Source organism: Rhineura floridana, chromosome 7 (assembly GCF_030035675.1).
Source record: "Rhineura floridana isolate rRhiFlo1 chromosome 7, rRhiFlo1.hap2, whole genome shotgun sequence".
Lineage (NCBI taxonomy): Eukaryota > Metazoa > Chordata > Lepidosauria > Squamata > Rhineuridae > Rhineura > Rhineura floridana.
Genome location: NC_084486.1, coordinates 107,989,252 through 107,997,089, shown reverse-complemented (window position 1 = coordinate 107,997,089; position 7,838 = coordinate 107,989,252).

Below are 7,838 nucleotides of genomic sequence, written 5' to 3'. Positions count from 1 at the left end.
TTCCAAATGCAACTGCATCATAGATTTATACCACTGCATTATTTTCAATTCCTAATGATCCCTAGCTGGAATTTGCCTTTTTCACAGCTGCTGCACACTGGGTTGACATCTTCATCGAGCTATCTATAATGACTCCAAGGTCTCGTTCCTGCTCAGTCACCACCAGTTCAGACCCATGAGCATATATGTGAAACTAAGGTTCTTTGCTCCCATATGCATATATTTATACTTGTTGACATTGAATTGCATTTGCCATTTTGCTGCCAATTCATTCAGTTTGGAGAGGTCCTTTTGGAGGTCTTTGTGATCCCTTTTTGTTTTAAAAACCCTGAACAATTTAGTATCATCAGCAAACCTGGCCACCACCTCACTGCTCACCCCTAACTCTTTATCATTTATGAACAAGTTAAAAAGCACAGGTCCCAATACCAGTCCTTGGGAGACTCCACCCTCTATAGCCCTCCATTGGAAGAACTGTCCATTTATTCCTACTCTCTACTTTCTATTTTCTAGCCAGTTCCTGGGCATAAGAAGACCTCTTCTTTTATTCCATTCTCTCTTATTTTCCTGGGACAGACGTTAAGCTAAGCTTACTCTGCAGTCTTTGGTGAGGTACCTTGTCGAAAGCTTTTTGAAAGTCCAGGTACACTATGTCCACTGGATCACCTCTATCTATATGCTTCCTGACACTCTCAAAGAACACTAATAGGTTATTGAGACAGGACTTACCCCTGCAGAAGTCATGCTGGTTCTGCTTCAGCAAGGCTTGCTCTTCTATATGCTTGGTTATTTTATCTTTAACAATACTTTCTACCAGTTTTTCTGGGACAGACATTAAGCTAACCGGTCTGTAATTTCCAGGATCCCCCTGGATCCCTTATAAATACTGGTGTCATAATGGCCACTTTCCAGTCCTCAGCTATGGAGACAGATCTGAGGGACAAGTTACATGTTCTTGTTAAAAGATGAGCAATCCCACGTTTGAGTTCTTTGAAAACTCTTGGGTGAATGCCATCTGCACCCAGAGATTTGTCAGTTTTTATTTTGTCTATTAAGCCTAGAACTTCATCTCTTGTCACCACTATTTGCCTCATTTCGTCTGCCCTATATCCTCTGTGGTGAAGGCAGATGTAAAGAATTCATTTAGTTTCTCTGCAGTCTCCTTATCCTGCTTTTAGCACAGCTTTGACTCCCTTGTCATCCTAGAGTCCAAGCACCTCCCTATATAGTCTCCCACTTTGAATGCATTTAAGGAATTTGGTTGTTGTTGGGTTTTATGTATTTAATGTGCTCTTCAAATTATTTTTAGCATCCCTTATTGTCTGCTAGCATTTCTTTTGCCAGAGCTTGTGTTTCTTTTTATTATCCTCATTTGGACAAGACTTCTATTTTTTGAAGGAAGACTTCTTGCCTCTAATAACTTCTTTGACTCTGCTCATTAACTACACTGACTTCCTCTTGGTCCTGGTGGTACCTTTCCTGATCTGTGGTATACACTCCAGTTGAGCTTCTAATATTTGTGTTTTTAAACCACTCCCAAGCATTTTGGAGTGATTTGATGCTCTGGACTTTGCCTTTCAACTTTCTTTTTACCAATCCCCTCATGTTTAGTTTCCTCTTTTGAAGTCAAATGTGACAGTGTTGGATTTTCTGGGCAATTGCCATTTAAATGTATGTTTAATTTAATAGCACTATGGTCTAGGGATGGGTGAGAATTTTGATTCTGTTTGCGTTTCAAGCCAAATCTATCAAATTCGCACTATCTGAAACAATATAGGAACCAAAACACAGCCATCTTTCAAAATTCATACTCAAATTTTGCAATGCAGTTCACCAACCAACGTTTATAAAAAGCAGTGGCGTCACTAGGGTTGGTGTCACCCGGTGTGGCCCGCAGCGCCTTCTCTTTGAGACTGTGAGTGAACGTGTGCGTGCAGTGCGCACGCGGCCTCTAGGAGCGTGCGGCCGAACAACAGGGCCCAGGAGCTGCCGCCGCTTCCACATTCTAACAGCCGAGGAAGGCAGCCAGCACGCCACGCGAAGGCTCTCGTTGGTGCCTAGGTGGTGCCTGGGGGCGGCGGCTCTGAGTGTCACCCCCGTCTGGTGGTGTCATCCGGTGCAGCCCGCACCTGCCGCACCGCCCTAGTGACGCCCCTGATAAAAAGCCATGTATTAGTGGAAAGTGTGCATAAAAATGAATATATGAGTGAAAATAGCATGCAAAATGCATTGTATGTTGAGAAATTATTTGTAAGATGTGTACATTCATCAAAACTGCCTACAAAAATGTGTTTATTAGGAGAAAATTGGGCTAAAATGCTGGAGAATTTTCATGAGTTTTTTTTAAAAAAATTGCAAATGCTGCAGAAATGTGGAGGACTGAATTTAAGATAGAAAAAATAAGAAACTGAGAGAAGTGAAACAGTTCCTTCCATCCCTGTTATGGTCACTGCTCCCAATCAATTAAAAAACAATTACATCTCACATCAGGTCCTGGGCACCACATAACATTAAGTCTAGGGTTGCCACCCCTCTGGTCGGTTCTATAACCAACTGTTCTAGGGCATAGTCATTTAGGGTATCTTGAAATGTTACCTCTTTGTTGTGACTGGAACACACATGTAGCCAGTCTGTGTCAAGATAGTTGAAGTCACCCATTGCTACATTTTCTAGTTGGGATGCTTCCTCAATTTCATTTTTCATCTCAAGATCTCTGTCAGCATTTTGATCAGGGGGATGATAGAATGTCCCCAGTACCAAATTACTCTTGAAGCCTGATATCACCACCCACCACAATTATGTGGAGGAGTCTACCTCTGGGGTTCCTAGCTTGCTGGATTCAATGCCCTCTTTCATGTATAGAACAACAACACCTCCAATATGTCCTTCCCTGTCGTTCTGATATAGTTTATATCCAAGAATAACTGTATCCCACTGGTTTTCTCCATTCCACCAGGTTTCAGTTATGCTCACTATGTCAGTGCTATTCAAGACCATGTTCAAAATCCCCTTTGATGCTTTTAATTTGTGCATGTGTTCCATGTGCACAATTGCTAGTGTATATGCACATTCACCAATCAACTCACATTAATCTCAATATATACACATCATACATTGTTTTTTTTCCTGGACTATCAGGAAATCACAAGAGAAACTTTGAATAGAATGGGTTAGAAAGTCAGATTATAAATTGAAATGCGACAAAAAATGCTAGTTTTACAGTGAATCAATTCTGATTTCTGATGAAGACACTCACACTGCAATCCCATGTGGGTAATGGTTTGGAATTTTTTGCAGTGGGAATACCTGACAAATTAAGGTGGGGGGACCATATAGCTCATATGTTTTTGTTGACACTGGACCTTCAACTCCTTTTGACTGCATCCAGAAGCTCTTTTAAAAATGAGGGCAGCATGAAACCTGATTTATGATGATCCTTAAACTAGCCACAGATTATCTAAAGAAGCACACTTGGTCCCAGAGTTTTCAGTTTCATTGAATCTCTCTTTTGCTGGCCCCTTTACTGCAAGATAAGATAAGAGGGATAGTCTCAGCAAATGCCTTTAAATATGACACAGAAGAATTATTTCTCCTGTCACGATGATTGCTGGGTCAGGCAAGCAACTGAGCTGCTCTGATATTCATTGGAACCTTACACCGTAGTCCCCAGGCAATGGAAAGCTGAAGCTGTCATCATTGTTATGTACTTGATGGATGCCATCTCCTATGATTACAATGAATCTTCCAGACAAATGAAGCTGGAATTGCAAGGAACCATAAAGGAATATCCTGTATACGGTTTATATATGACTCAGCCTGCAACAGCTGTATTAAATGTTTGCTTTCTTTGAATTAGGATGCATATTGATTACCACTTTTCTACATTTCCTTATAGTTTACAAAGAAGTATCTGAAACTCAATGCAATTGGAGAATTATTGTAAAATGCAGAGATTTTCCATTATGCCAGTCTCCTTGTCATGCCTCTGTTCCCTAGAAGATATATTACAACCATTGTCTATTTTCCCTAACTTAATCTTCTATCTTCTTTCCTTCTGTTTTCCTGATGAGCTGCGCCTGGTGCCAACACTGTTATCTTTTCGGCACCAGGTCAAGACTTTCCTCTTCTCCTAGGCATTTTAGCATGTGTTTTAAATTGTTTTTATATTGTTTTAAATTTTAAAATTGTGTTTTAAATTGTTTTTAAAATATGTTTTAAATTGTTTTTAAAATATGTTTTAAATTGTATATTTGTTTTAATGTTTTTGATTGCTGTAAACCGCTCAGAGAGCTTCGGCTATGGGGCGGTATACAAGTGCAATAAATAAATAAACAAACAAACAAACAAACAAACAAACAAACAAACAAATAAATAAATGATGTTTTGCCTGTGAAGCCTCTGTGTCCTGAGGTCAGCTAAGACTCTGCAAAGGGCAGGTTGACCTCAAATGGATCTGTGCACAAAAATATGCTGTTTGTGTATAACAAATAAGCAGAATACACAAGAATTGTGTATACTCTTTTTTAATGAGTTACCAGCTACATTACCATCATGACCTCTGTCTCTGATTAATGCCAGTAAAAGTGCTGTTCATCACAAAAGATGGAGTCACAGGCATCCTCTAACAATACCCACCACTGCACCTAGCTGGATGTGAACATAGCAGCTCATGATCCCTAAACACTGAAAAATGGAAATGGACTTCCTTCAAGTTGATCCCGACTTATGGTGACCCTATGAAGGGTTTTCACAGCAAGCAGTATTCAGAGGTGGTTTACCATTGCCTCCCTCTGAGGCTGAGAGGCAGTGACTGGCCCAAGGTCATCCAGTGAGCTTCATGGCTGTGTGTGGATTTGAACCCTGGCCTCCCAGGTCGTAGTCCAACACCTTAACCACTATACCACACTGGCTCTCTTCCTAAACACTAACTGGATGTAATTATAATTACACTATAATTTATAGTTCTTGTTTTCTAATTGGGCATGGTGAAATTAATGATGTAATGATGTAATGTCCAGTAAATGAATTACCTATTTTGCACCATCCTTTGAAAGACGCCAAGAATGCAACAACAAGCCAGGGCTCTTCTCCTGAACTCGACTTTTCTGAAGGACACCCTCCATAGCCATACTGTCCTAAGTGAGCAGACGCATAGCCACTTCATATACTTCCCTCTTCCAAATAGATAAAGAGAGATTCTGTCCTGTCTAGCAGGAAACCCATAGAAGGATATTTCAATGCACACTTTTGTCTCACCTCAGTGGGTCAACTGAAAGGGGCTTGTGGCTAGCCCCCTCTGCAAGTGATGAGTTGTAGGTGTTAGAACAATCAAGGAGGGTTAACCCCTCCCTGATTGGCTAGATCCTGCCACACAATCACCCTCCTGACACAGCACATAAAGTTAGCATGATATGGAAAAATCTTGCCTCCGTGTTTACTGGTCCACAGGAACTCTGTCTATTCTTTTCCACTGAAAGAATCCAGGACAACCTGGAAGCTGAGAGACTAAGAACATAAGAACAGCCCTGCTAAATCAGGCCAAAGTCCCAACTAGTCCACCACCCTGTTCTCACAGGGGCCAGCCAGAAGCCTGAAATACTTACAAACCCTGCTGTGTAAGTGTTATTTAATGATTTTATTATTACATTTATATCCCACCTTTTCTCCAAGGAGCTCAAGGTGTCATACATGATTCTTTCCATTTTCTGTTTTATCCTCACAACAACTCTGTGAGGTAGGTTAAGCTAAGAGAAAGAGACTGGCCCAAGTCACTCAGATGTGACTTTAGGATTTTGGCTCAATAAATGCTAATTTGATCAATTTTGTGTTTTGCTTTGTTTCAAGAGCAGTCCTCATTTTCCATACTGTTCACTTAATTGGAGCGGTTAGAAGTGCCTTGTTTGCTGAACACAGGTACTGTCCTACTCGGCCTCCAAAGCATTTAACGTCAGATATCCTTTTAAGAGGAGATGTAAGGAAATTAAAGGGTTAAATCTAGCCTGGGCTTACTAATGTACTTTCTTACTCATGAGAAACCCTCAAAGTTCTGCAGTGAGCTCAGCTCAGAGGTAGAGAACATAAGAACACAAGAACATAAGAAGAGCCTGCTGGATCAGGCCAGTGGCCCATCTAGTCCAGCATCCTGTTCTCACAGTGGCCAACCAGGTGCCTGGGGGAAGCCCGCAAGCAGGACCCGAGTGCAAGAACACTCTCCCCTCCTGAGGCTTCCGGCAACTGGTTTTCAGAAGCATGCTGCCTCTGACTAGGGTGGCAGAGCACAGCCATCACTGCTAGTAGCCATTGATAGCCCTGTCCTCCATGAATTTGTCTAATCTTCTTTTAAAGCCATCCAAGCTGGTGGCCATTACTGCATCTTGTGGGAGCAAATTCCATAGTTTAACTATGCGCTGAGTAAAGAAGTACTTCCTTTTGTCTGTCCTGAATCTTCCAACATTCAGCTTCTTTGAATGTCCACGAGTTCTAGTATTATGAGAGAGGGAGAAGAACTTTTCTCTATCCACTTTCTCAATGCCATGCATAATTTTATACACTTCTATCATGTCTCCTCTGACCCGCCTTTTCTCTAAACTAAAAAGCCCCAAATGCTGCAACCTTTCCTCGTAAGGGAGTCGCTCCATCCCCTTGATCATTCTGGTTGCCCTCTTCTGAACCTTTTCCAACTCTATAATATCCTTTTTGAGATGAGGCGACCAGAACTGTACACAGTATTCCAAATGCGGCCACACCATAGATTTATACAACGGCATTATGATATCGGCTGTTTTATTTTCAATACCTTTCCTAATTATCGCTAGCATGGAATTTGCCTTTTTCACAGCTGCCGCACACTGGGTTGACATTTTAATCGTGCTGTCCACTACAACCCCGAGGTCTCTCTCCTGGTCGGTCACCGCCGTTCAGACCCCATGAACGTATATGTGAAATGAAGATTTTTTGCTCCAATATGCATAATTTTACACTTGTTTATATTGAATTGCATTTGCCATTTTTCTGCCCATTCACTCAGTTTGGAGAGGTCTTTTTGGAGCTCTTCGCAATCCCTTTTTGTTTTAACAACCATGAACAATTTAGTGTCATCAGCAAACTTGGCCACTTCACTGCTCACCCCTAATTCTAGGTCATTAATGAACAAGTTGAAAAGTACAGGTCCCAATACCGATCCTTGAGGGACTCCACTTTCTACAGCCCTCCATTGGGAGAACTGTCCGTTGATTCCTACTCTCTGCTTTCTGCTTCTTAACCAATTCCTTATCCACAAGAGGACCTCTCCTCTTATTCCATGACTGCTAAGCTTCCTCAGAAGCCTTTGGTGAGGTACCTTGTCAAACGCTTTTTGAAAGTCTAAGTACACTATGTCCACTGGATCACCTCTATCTATATGCTTGTTGACACTCTCAAAGAATTCTAATAGGTTACTGAGACAGGACTTTCCCTTGCAGAAGCCATGCTGGCTCTGCTTCAGCAAGGCTTGTTCTTCTATGTGCTTGGTTAATCTAGCTTTAATCATACTTTCTACCAGTTTTCCAGGGACAGAAGTTAAGCTAACTGGCCTGTAATTTCCGGGATCCCCTCTGGATCCCTTTTTGAAGATTGGCGTTACATTTGCCACTTTCCAGTCCTCAGGCACAGAGGAGGACCCAAGAGAATAAGCATGCCTGGTGTAAATCCTCCTGTGTAAGCAAGATGCTTCTTAGCCCATTATCTGAGACAGATGGGAGTGTGTGCGTGATTTATCAGAAAGTTAATGGATACCTCAGATAATCCTGCCCAGAAAGAATGACTTATGCATCCCTCTCTGGCTCAGTGAAGCCCAAATC